This window comes from Piliocolobus tephrosceles, chromosome 5, assembly GCF_002776525.5.
Source record: "Piliocolobus tephrosceles isolate RC106 chromosome 5, ASM277652v3, whole genome shotgun sequence".
Classification (NCBI taxonomy): Eukaryota; Metazoa; Chordata; class Mammalia; order Primates; family Cercopithecidae; genus Piliocolobus; species Piliocolobus tephrosceles.
In genome coordinates, this window is record NC_045438.1 from 75483417 (window position 1) to 75496291 (window position 12875).

At 41.8% G+C, this 12875-nt stretch overlaps 1 protein-coding gene across 2 annotated transcripts in view; it reads right to left on the reverse strand.

Moving 5' to 3' along the window:
- Nucleotides 1-12875, reverse strand: part of KLHL32 (kelch like family member 32) — a 259608-nt gene that overhangs the window by 230926 nt on the left and 15807 nt on the right. The window contains exon 1 of one of the 2 annotated variants that reach the window (XM_023205880.2): nucleotides 223-523. The exons of the other annotated variant lie outside the window; for it this stretch is intronic. The gene's annotated coding sequence lies outside the window, so the exon portion shown is untranslated. Of the gene's footprint in view, nucleotides 1-222; nucleotides 524-12875 lie in introns of those variants that run through there. 2 annotated transcript variants of the gene reach the window in all.

Below are 12875 nucleotides of genomic sequence, written 5' to 3' on the forward strand. Positions count from 1 at the left end.
GGGGGGGGGGGGGGGAAGGGAAGAAGTGGGGAGCGACTCCAGGGCTGGCAGCATAAGTAACCTGAGTAGTGGCTGCTCCCGTTAGACGACACGGGCAGAGGCTGCATGGGCTGCAAGCCCCTGAAATGTCAACTCCGGGTCTGCCCCCACTGGCGCACCAGCAGCCTCCCACCCTCTTCCTCGGGTCTGCAGAACAGGTTACAAGGAGAGAGACTGGCTTACCCGATGGGGTGAGCGGTCTGCTGGGTTAGGTACCCCAGACGGCAGCGCAGGCACCGGCCTCTCCTTGATGCACAATGGCTCTGCTTCGCCCCACGATGCTGAGATTAAGAGAACCCGCAGTAGCGTCGCTCTGCTGGTTCGGGGATGCAATAGTGAAGACGAGCGTCCTACAGTGTTTGTGTGTGCAAAAGTGTGTGTGTGTGTGCCTGCGTGCATGTGTGTGCGCGCGAGTGCCTGCGCGCTCCCGGACTGTCGCGCGGGGAAACTGCTCCCTAGTAAATAAAAAGCCCTAGCCAGCACTGCAGGTGGCACGTCCCGCTAGCTCCGCCCCAGGCGGTCGCGTCAGACTGGAGACGCACCTTGGCACCCCCCGGGCGGGTTCAGACGCCACAGGGCTCCGCCCCCCTCCCCCCCACGCCTTCAGCGAGACCGCGCGCTCGCTTCCCCTCCCCCTTCCCTGCGATCCCGCGCATATCCCTTCCCTGCCCCGCGCGCAACGCCGCCGCCAGCCGCCAGCGAGCTCGCTCCCCCGCCGCCCCCCGCCCCCGCCGTCGGCAAGCAGCCAGCGCGCTCTCGCTGGTCCCGGAAGTCCCCTCCTCCACGCCGCCTTCCTCCTCGCTCTCCGGCCCCTGCGCCGCCGGCCCATGGGTCACATGCGCAGTCTGTAGCCACCACTGAGGCGACTTGAGACCCGGGAACCCAGCCTGCTTGTCCCCAGACTCTCTTCCCAGGGCTGGCGGGCAACCTGAGCAAACAGACGCCGTGGCCCTAAGTCGGTGTGCCAGGGAGTCCTTCCTCTGCTAACTTGTGAAGTTCAAGTTGCCTCTAGTCCTGTGGCCCTCCTTAGGATAATACACTCTATGGTACTGACCAGAACAAATTCACAGTAACTTTGAGAAATGACAGGGGGACCAACCCCCTAGAGGTGGACGAAATCCCCAAGCCTAAGAAATGAGAAAGGGTATAATTACTGTGGTTACTGCTAATTCAGCAGTAAAACCGCAAACAGACAACAACCACAGAACTATACCATTAAATTCCAGGGCCTGGCACACTCGTGCCACTTGCAAGTCATTCAGGTCACTCCTGTGTAAAACATGCTGAGAAACTCACACTAAAGCAAAATGGGTAATTTTAATAGGTAAATATTTCACCATTGAATTGAAAACCTCAGTCCAACGGGGAGGTAAGACACCGGAAGCAGGAAGAATGTAACTAAATTGGAGTAAACTGTATTTTGTAGAAGTTCAGGATTTAACTTACTGCAGAGATAGTATGTTAATCCTATTTCTTGCAGGTTTATGTTCTGCCACAGAGTTGGGCTAGGAACAGTGCCCTGATCTATTTTGAGGTGTCCTTAATGTTCTCATGGGTCTCAAATCAGTGGTTCAGCGATTATTTTCTACTTCTAGATCCACAAGATTGGGGGGGGGTTTTCGTTTGCTCCCTCTGGGGGTTATCTGTCTGGCTTCTAGTGCTTCATTTTCATGGTTCTGATATTTGGACCTTAGGATGTTGGGTACCTACTTCTCTAGCAGTGCTGGATACAGCATAGATACAGAGGAAAGAATGACAACTGACTACAAACATTAGGTGCAGTGTCATCCTAAGAATTTTTCATAAGCAACTTGAAAGTTTTGATTGTGTTATCTTCTATCAGAAAATCAAATATGAAAGCGTCTTTGAACCAAATTATTGACGGTGACGGGTATCAATAAATAAAACACTCCTTTAAGATTCCCAAGGTGTTTGTCACTAAAATGAGAATACTTAAAATTTTAAGCCCATCTATACTGATTGGGTTATCTGTTTGTTTAGAATAAATAGAAGCTATTTATTTAGTATAATTAAATAGAGCAAAGACTATAATTGTATTTACACAGGAAAAGAATATTTACACCACCAACTCACCATCTGTGTGACTGTGGAAGAGTATCTTACTGCCCAAGCTGGGTGTGTCATGGTGTCTCCTGGCCCTAGCACAATGTCTGCCACATAGTATCAGCTCACTAAATATTGTTCATTGACACATGGAGTGAGGTTTGAATGTCAAATGCCTAGTAAAATGTCTAGTTCAGAGAGGGCAAGCTTTTCCTAAATGGTTCCTTAGTATTGATTTACAGTTTACGTTTTGTCTTAAGTCTTTTATTTCTCTAAAATAAGAGACACTAATTTATTCAATAGCCACCAAAATTCAACAGAAATATTTTGCAGTTTACTCCACTCCTAGAGGAGCAACTAGGTATTAGGCACCATTTCTCTCTTAGGTACCATTATATATAGTCTTTCTCCTTATTAAGAAAAAGACTTAAAATAATACTTCCCAAAAGCTGTTTTTTGGAATACTTGTTATTTGTTCAGCAATTTTTTGAGCTTCTAGAATGTGTTAGGTGGTGTAATCCACGTAGGTCTTTTGTCAATAAATATACATTGTTCCTGTTTCAATCTAGTGATGTTATGAGAGATGAGCTGAAGAAGATTTTTTTTTTTTTTTAAGTGTGAGTCTTTGGTTGCAACTGAAAACCCTCTGCCCAATTTAGGCAGGAAGGAACTTAATAGAAGGATATCAGGAGCTCTAAGAATTGATGGGAAGCGTAGCTGGATACCCAGAGTAGAAAGCCAGCAGGAGAATTCCAAAGGGCACAGAAGCAGTGACAACAGGATAATGTCAGGACAGGAATGTTGTAAGATGGTGTCTTCCATTGCTGAAATGGGTGAGCCCCAGTTGATTGCTCTTTGTACTCCCAGTTGTAGTCTGCAGCTTCCAGTTGTCCTAGCCTGGAGCATTGGCCTGTCCCTCAGTTGTGGTAGTGTGGGACCCCTGCTTATAGCCCCACTAGATTTAAAAAGAAGAGTGGACACTGGGTGGCTAGAAAATAGCATATATTCACTATAGGAAATAGGGTGCCGGGTCAGATGATTTGGGGAAACACTGAAAACTAGGTTCCTGTCACATTGGTATATTAAAGACTGAAGCCTTACATGAAAGAAACCTCTTTCGCTTTCTTTTTTTTTTTTTTTTTTTTTTGTTGAGACGGAGTCTTGCTCTGTCGCCCAGGCTGGAGTGCAGTGGCTGGATCTCAGCTCACTGCAAGCTCCGCCTCCCGGGTTTAAGCCATTCTCCTGCCTCAGCCTCCAGAGTAGCTGGGACTACAGGCGCCCGCCACCTCACCCGGCTAGTTTTTTTTTGTATTTTTAGTAGAGACGGGGTTTCACCATGTTAGCCAGGATGGTCTCGATCTCCTGACCTCATGATCCACCCGTCTCGGCCTCCCAAAGTGCTGGGATTACAGGCTTGAGCCACCGCGCCCGGCCATCTCTTTCACTTTCTTAAACAAGTATCCTAGAGTTTGGTTGAGTATGTAACACTTTTTTCTTTTTTTTCAGCTTGCCTCTTAATATACTTTGGAAAGCATCTTGGAATACAAGTTTTTGCAGCATTTTTTCCATCTATCACCAGCTTGTCCATGAGCCAAGATATAGGAGGGTAGCATAAATCTAGTGCTGTGAGTTTTTATAAAGTCTGTATTCTAACAGCTCTGGGAGAATCAGATTTGAAACTGTCTCTAGACAGATCAGATTTCTAGCTAAAACTACATCCTGAAAGAGAGCTATGTCATAGTTTTTTGTTAAATTCCTGATAGCTGCCTCCTCCTGAAGCAAATAAGGAGGAAATTATCATTCTTAATGCCAGTGTCGTGGTTTTCTGTCACAAACCAGTAGTGACATTAAGGAATCACTGAACCATATTTCTAATTACAGTGCTACTCGAGAGAACAGATCAGTATTAATTATCCCAAAACCAAAATTGATTTTTGGCTGGTATTCTCTAGTTTTCAAGTGGGTAACACGAAACAACTGTAGCTAACACTTTACTTTACTCAGTTACCTATGGGTACATTTTGTAGCTAATTCATCCTATTCATCAGGAGCCAGTGCCAGTGTAACTCAAAACTAGTGCCACAGGAAATTTTTTACTGTTAAAATATTTCATGTTTACATTTTCTGTGCCACATTCTTTGATATCAAATGCTGTTGTTGTTTTCAGTCTAATTCAACATAATCAACTAGACACATAATGGGAGCTTTGTAAAAATGTACAGTGCTGAATAGAAAATAGCCCCTACCTGTAAGAGAGAATATTGTAATTGCACAATTAAATAGGTTCAACAAAATGACGAAAGAGGATTCTTAGTCATCATTAAGAGAAGGCAGATTTAAAAATAAATTGTAATTTTCATGTATCAGATTGGCAAAGGTGTAAAAAGATTATAATACCTAGTGCTTCAGAGAATATGGGTAAAGAAGAGCTTATGAGAATTTAAGTCAATACAAACATTTTGGAAAACAACTTGTCAATATTTACATTCATTTTTTTTTCTTAAAAGCTCATACTTTTTGGTCCGGCAATTCCAATTCTAAGAATTCATCCTATGGTTACCTCACACAAAAGTTCAAAGACTTATGTGAAAGGATACTCATGATAGCTTGGTAACATTTGAGAGAGAAAAGGGAAGGGAGAAGGGGGAAGAGAGAGAGAGAGAGGGACAGAGAGAACTAAAGGTCCATCATTTGGAGACCAGTCAAATTATGAAGATACCAAGTAGCCATTTAAAAAACAGAGTAGATCTTTGCAGGCTGATATCAAAGCTATATCACTAAGTGAAAAATGCAAGTGGAAGATCAACAGGTATACTGTGATGTAGTTTGTGTAAAAGTAGAGGAAGAGAAGGAGGGAGATGTGTGTTTAACTGTGTGTTTTTACATTTTACTGGCTCAGGAGGAGAGGCGTGAATCTGAAGCTGGCTCTGTTCAGTGCCATAGACATCAAGGTGCTGGACCTTCCATGTGACCTCAGTACCATCAATGTTCTGTGTCACTCTCTAACCTGGGGAACTCACACATGACCTAGGCCATCCAAAAGATCAGGATAGGCCCCTCTTAGGGCACATATTCGCTCCTCCTGGATTTTGGAAGGTGGGATACCATGGAAAGGAAAACTAACAGTTGTATTGGTCTTAGTTGAGTGAAGACTGGGTGTCAACAGGTGCTGGAGGTGACCAGCAGTGCTCATAGTGTTAGAGGATGGTGTCTGTGATGCCGACTCTACTCTCCAAGGATTTTCCTTAACCAGGCCCCCTTCCCTGACCTGAAAGACCATGCTCCCTTACTGAGGAGTCATGATCTTCCCATCATCCCAGCCCAGGGAACCCTATCCAGTCCTCCCAATTAGCAAGATTCACTCTTCCTCACCGTGTTTTTTTTCCCCGAAACTGTTTCTGTTCCTGTGTAAATAGACCCTGCCTTTCTTCTGAGGACTGGTCTTTTGAAACTCATTTAATCAAGAAGCAAATTTGGTTGGCTGATTGGTTTTCTTAACCTGTAGTCTCTAATGTTATCCCTCCACTGAGGCAAGTTTTGTAAAATGCCTACTTGGTTGAATGGGCAAGAGCCCATGAGGAAACACCAGGAACCAAAGACATATCAGTTATACCTAGAAATATCTTAAGTAAGAAATTTGATTTTCTCTGAAAAAGGGGATGATGCAGTACCTTTCTGTACTGTTTATTATTTTTATGATAAGCATGAGTAATATTTATATTAAAATGCATTAGTAAATTTAAAGCATTACTTTTTGGAATCAATTTATAAAAGTGGCTATTAAAACACTTTTAATTGCATTACTGGAAAGTAGTAAGCATCACAGTCAGAAAAAAAAGTGCTTAAATAGTGTGGAAATCCTAAAATTAATCAAGCAACATTGGCAACTACATAACTACACCTATATATAAACCTGGTAGAAGTAGAAGATTAAAAAACAAACAAATGAATCACATATGAATAGATCCCATACTTTGAACGTTTGGTCTGCATAGACTCAAGAAATCTACCTTTCAGTTCTAATTCCATATTCTTTCCTGACCCTTTCCCGTTCTCTTTAATCATAGTGACAAATGAGTCACAATACTTTTTAATCAGAGTTTCCTGTATCAGTTACAGTTCTTTGCTTCTGTTTTAAGCAACTGAAATTGATTATTGATAACCTGATTACTTTACTGGAAATAAAGTGAAGAAGATACTTAATTGGAAGGATACTAGTGGCTCATAGAATTGAGGGACTGGGAGGGAAAACCTGAAAATCCAAGCCTTTAGTAAAACCAGGAACCCAAATAACTCCACTCCATCCAAGATTCAAATTCCCAGGAGAATCTAATTGGTCAAGTCTAGGTCATGAACCTCTTACTGTGCTGAGACAGGGAGAAGAGAAATGGGGAGGACAGGATATGTGAAATGGGGGAGGAGGACCTCCCCCAGGGAAGAGTGAAGTTCTCTTACCTCCACAGGGGAAAGCGATGCTACACTGCACAGGCGGAGTGATAGCTCTTCATTTTCTCCATTTTTTAAAAGTAGACTTAACTGAGGAATTTTATTACTTCCTTTTAATATTTTCTTTTATTATATCCTCTCCTGCTTCAACACACATTTCAAGTGGAATCAGAATTAGTATTTCAAAACAAATTAATGCAAGTTTTAAAGATATAAATTCTCTTTTAAAAAGTGATGAGTAACCCATTGAATGTGAAGATGTCTCACAGTAGCCTATTTTGAAAATTTCTTTCATGTTTAGGCCACTTATCATGGAATTTAAATTGAACACTTGGTGATACATCAAATTTTTAGTTTCTAATCTTAGAACTCTGTGTGGGATCAGTTTTCACAGAAAGTTCATCACTATTTTACAGTAGTATAATGTAGATTAATGTACCCGACACTTCTAAAATTCTAACCCCACAGTAGTAACATGTGAATTTAAGTATGCCATTAAGAAAAAAAAAATGGTTAACCTCATTCATTAAAATCATCCATTCATTCAAAGTTAATGTTTCCCAAGCCATATCAGCCTGAAGGTAAAAATAGGTCATAAGAACTGTCAAAAATAACACAAAAATATTTCTACAGCTTTAGTCTGTCTGATTAACAGAAACTAGCATCCCTGGCTTCCCCAAATTTTATTTCAAGTTCTCTCAAAGGTATTTTACCTATGAGCTCCGTTAACTCACCCTGCTCATCCTTGCTAGCACAAGAAATGGCCCTTTGTAGATACTGTGAGTGAGACTACCTGGCTGCCTTGGACAGCAGCTCTTTCCATTTTTATTTACTCCTTTTCCTCCTTTTTATAGTTTCTTCCTTCTAGGCCAGTGGTTCCAGTGGTTCTCAAGAACAGGTGATTTTTATCCCTCAGGGGACATAATGTCAGGCTTCATTACTGTTTTGCATGCCTAGAAAAGAATGCTACTGGCATCTAGAGGGTAAATCCAGGGATGCTGCTCAACTCCCTATAATGAATGGGACAGCCCCTGCAACAACGAATTATCTGATGCCAAACTGTTAGAAACACTTTTGAAGGCACAGACCTCAGTCTCAGAGAGGTAGCTTAGGGGACAGTTTGAGTAGCAAACATGTTCTGTCCTCAAAAGTCAACAGTCCTTTGATGTTCTTACACCAAAGATACTCCTCGTCTCTGACTTCACTTAGGATGATGTTCTTTTCCCTGAAGTCTCTTAAGCCCATCACAGGAATTGATCCCTGACACATGGAGAACCACATACTGCAGTCTTCCTGACAAACCCAAACATGCCTGAATACCAGAGGAGGCCCAGTTGAAGTTCCTGCTTAATGTTGCTGAAGTTCCTTGCAATATTAAAGATAGGATTGCCTCCTCTGTGAAGAATGTAACGATCATTTAGGGCATTGAACAAGAAATGGTGCCTCTGTCATAGCTGTTGTTTTCTGTTGCCAGCATCTCTCTCTGACCTCATCCTCCTTCTGATAACATTGGGGAATGGACCTCAGGTCAGACAGACAATAGACCTTTCCCAGGATGTTTTACTTCTAAACTCAAGCTGAGTAAAGAGAATCTCTTTTCTGATCTGAGAACTACAGGGTATGAGTCTCCAGGGGAACCATTTTGTGACAGTGAGGCTATCATGCAGAGAGCAGCATGAAGGATGGAAAGCAAGGAGAAAAGAGGAAGTGACAAGGAGGAAGTAATAGTGCTTGTATCCTAGGTTATCCTAAGTCCAGCTCCACTGCATACTTTCCGGCATTTAATTTTGTGTGTAATAAATTTCTCATTTTCTGTTTAAGTTTGGTTAATTTGGGTTTTATCATTTCCAACATAAGAATCTTGGCTAATATGCCTTTCTTCAAAATCCTTGCAATTTTATAAGGCAAATAAAACAGCATGTGAGAATTGCTTATATAAAGTGTACATAGGGTTTTCCTTAGGTTCTTGTTATGTTTTTGACTCTAGAAAGGGTTCAAGGTTGTTCCTATTACAGTAGTTTATTAGGTTGTATATTTGTGTTTTATGCATTTTTTCATAGGTTGATTATATTTCACCACACATTATTTTTAGATGGAAAAACAGTTCCTTTATGATGAGCACCAAAAAATAGCACTATAAACATGTATAGGAAGGAAAGAATAAATAGTATATATCTGGGTCGTAAATCATATATTTTAGTTAAACAAGTGTAGAGGAGGAAAAAATATTTCTTCTATTCTCTTATGTTTTCACTGGGGCCTTTGAATTAAATGTACAAAATACAGATTAACAGGAGAAAAGGCATACAAACATTTTTGTGTTAACATTCTAATTTTTATGTATACAGAAGCCTTCATAGAAAAGAATGGAAGAATCAATGAAGCAGTTTGACCCAAGGACTCATATACCATTTTAACAGAGGGTGATAAATTATGAGAAAGTGACAAGACGAAGAAATATAGGCTTGAGCTTCAAGAGACAGTAAATTGTGGGATGGTAATATGCAAGGGAAACTAATGGAAAGTAAGGGTTGCTTTAGTAAGGTTTGTTCATACAGACTCATCTTGGTGCTGACTTTTGTTAAAGCTAACTAAATATGTCCTGAGAAAGACTCTGTGCTTCTATATTTGAGTCCTTGTGGATGAACTGCAACCTAACTTAATAGGTAGACAAGACTGAAAACCTAACTTAGGAGTATGTGCCTGTAACAATAGCTGAGTCTTGGCCAGTCCCAGAAGCCATATTTCAACCACTCATACACTGCTGAGTGTTCGAACTGTGTTCAAATAAAGCATATGCCAAACTGTAACCAATCCAGCTGTTTCCGTACCTCATTTCTGATTCCTGTGCATCCCTCTACTTTTTTGTCTATAAATTTGTTCTGACCACAAGGCACCTCTGGAGTCTCTCTGAATCTGCGGTGATTCTGGAGGCTGCACAATTTCTGAATCATTCATTGCTCAATTAAACTCCTTTTAATTTAATTCAGCTGAAGTTTTTCTTGTAACACTTTCTGTCTCTAATGATAATGGTTGATCTCTTTCTTTTTTGGGAAAGGAAAGGGGAATACCTTTATAAAGGGAAATTTATGTCCTGCTTTTAAGCCATGGGTCTCACTGGGCTAATATCAGGATGTCAGCCAGGCTCATTTTCTTTGGGATGGCTCTAGTGACACTGTTTCTGTGCTCTCTGCCAGCTTCTAGACGTCATTTTTCTGTGTTTTCTGCTTTTAATTGTCTTAAGCTCAAAATAATCCTTATGCCAAAGTGGCATATTTTGGGGTGGCACATTCTAACCTTTTTCATAGGTGAACATGGAATCATATATACATAGTACTTTTTCAATTACAGAACATTATTAATTCTCAATCTTAATACAATTCTATGAGTATTATCCATCCCTTTTTTTTTTTTTTGCTTCATGAATAGAACCTTATCAAGTTATTGAATTTGCCAATAAATTAATTGCAAAAATTAATTGGCTGAAATCCAGCTTTTTATCTCCCAAGATCAGTGCTGTTTCCTCTAACTCAGAGCTGCTTCTAAGTTGAGGAGGGAATCACAAAGAAGACAGCCACACCATTCCTTCTACTGAGCTCTCGGGCACCTGGCTTGTGTTGCGGTCATCTGTTGCCATATTTTACTGAAGTTTTGTGTTCATATGTCAGTGTCTTTAATTAGGTTGTGAGATCTGCAATATCATAGCCATTACCTTGCCCATTTGGAGGGTCTTATCCTTTTTTGTGCCTTTTACCATGCCCAGAACAGCTATTAGAAAACAGCAACCACTCAGTAAATATTTGCTGGATGGTGGGTAGTGAGTGGATATGAGTTAAGAAGCAGGAAGATACAAAACAGCTGTAGGTACCATTGAGATTGAATTATAAATTTCAGTGGAAGAATTTGGAGAAACACCTTCAGAAAAAGAAGCTGGGGCAAAATAATGGGAAGCTGTAAATGCTAATCCAAAGTATTCATACTTAAGTCAGGAGGCACAAGTGACACTTGTTGTTTCTCTTTAGGAGTGTTGACCTTCTTAATGGGTTGGAGGAAGGGTCATTGAAATTGTCCAGGATTGCTGGGCTCAATGATCTGTGCCTACAGTCCTAGCTACTCGGAGACTGAGGTGGGAGGATGGCTTGAGCCCAGGGGTTCTAGGTTGTAGTGTGCTACACTGATTGGTTGTCTGCACTAAGTTCAGCATCAATATGGTCACCTCCTGGGAACAGGGAACCACCAGGTTGCCTAGGAGGGGTGAACCAGCCCAGGTCAGAAATGGAGCAGGTAAAAACTCCCATGCTGATCAGCTGTGGGATCGCATCTATAAATAGCCACTGCACTCCAGCCTGGGCAACACAGTGAGACCCTGTCTTCAAAAAAAAAAAAGAAAAAGAAATTGTCCAGGATTTAAGTGCTGGGAACATGGCATACAGTGAGGGCCATGGAAATCGAAAGGAGAGGAACAGTGTTGAGGCTATGCCCAGCTAAATCCCCTTCTCCTTCATGACAATGAAGGGTGACTTGTCTGGGGATCTGCTAAAAGGGCAATAGTGCAGGGAGGTAGACAAAGCATAATCTGTTTGGTAAAGCTACGTTTCAAATGCCAGCAACATCAAATGCAATTACTAAGACCAAAGGACCAGAGGCAGAATTATAGTTAAGGCTGCAGAGCCAATGATGTGGAGCCCACTATATAAAAAGTCAAAGTTAAACAAGAACTTAACAAATACAGAGGATTTTTGGTATTGGTCAATAGTGATACCATTTTGTGTTAGTTTCCTGTCATAACAAATTATCTCAAATACGGAGGCTTGAAACAAGACAAATACAAATGTATTATATTAAAGTTCTGTAGTTAGAAATCCAGCATGGGTCTCACTGGGCTAATATCAGGATGTCAGCCAGGCTCATTTTCTTTGGGATGGCTCTAGTGACACTGTTTCTGTGCTCTCTGCCAGCTTCTAGACGTCATCCACACTTTTTGCTTGTGGGTTACCCGTCTTTCTTTTTCTTTTTTTTTTTTTTTTTGAGTCGGAGTCTCGCTCTGTCGCCTGGGCTGTAGTGCAGTGGCGCGATCTCAGCTCACTGCAAGCTCTGCCTCCCGGGTTCCCGCCATTCTTCTGCTTCAGCCTCCCGAGTAGCTAGGACTACAGACGCCGCCACCACGCCCAGCTAATTTTTTGTATTTTTTAGTAGAGACGGGGCTTCACCGTGTTCACCAGGATGGTCTCGATCTCCTGACCTCGTGATCCGCCCGTCTCGGCCTCCCAAAGTGCTGGGATTACAGGCTTGAGCCACCGCGCCCGACCTCCCCTCTTTCTTCAAAGCCAGAATCATTAGGCTAAATCCTTCTCATGCTGCCAGTTATCTGTTCTCCCTTTTCTGCCTCTCTCTTCCACTTTTAAGGACCCTTCTCATTACATTGAGTCGGCCGGATAATCCAGGATAACCTCTCCACTTTAAAGCCAGCTGATTTACAACATAAATTCCATCTGCAGCCTTCATTCTCCTTTGTCAGGTAATATAATCTATCCATAGACTTTAAGTATTAGGACATGGACATCTGCCTACTACACCCTTCCTACATGATGGAGGCGACAGTGCCAGCCTGGCTTGCAGGAGGAGAGCCCTAGTTACTGAGGTGCACATACATTAAGGGAAAGTCTGGCAATATTCTGATCCAGGCCACTCTCAGAATCATTACTTTCTTTCAAAATTTTTCTCCGACTATGAATAGTTAACTCTCATGTTCTTAAGATAACTTCTTATTCGTGAAAGTAAAGCTCACCTAGTCCCCCTACCAACCCATCTAGACTGCAGGGTGGGGAGCCTGCTTGCACCACTTGCAAAAGGTTATTGGTAAAATTTCAGGAATTTGGCAATGTCACATTGACATCAGTCAAGGTAGGACTGTTTACACCATGAAAATGAGCAAACACTAAAATTAGGGCTTTTCCCCTGAGAGCCAGGTATTAAATATGTGCCAGCAAACCACTTGGTATGTATGAGTTTAAAGTGAGTGCTGCCAACAATCAAGCTGGGACCTACATTACGTTTCAAAGACAGTGACTGGTTATTGCAGTTAGTCTGAGTCTCCCAGACAAATGCCAATACCAGATAGACCATAATTTGTCTAATTAGCCTCTGCTCTCCAGTAGGATATGCAGAATTCAGTTTATTAGTTGCTAGGGTGTTGCCAGGGTTAATTGGAGTTATGATATACCTAAACTGGACAGTAGTGTCAAAAGGCTATACCTCATTAGTAGTTCTTTCTAATCTTAGCAAGATTATAGATAGCCACAAATCCCATGCTTGATAAGAGTTCA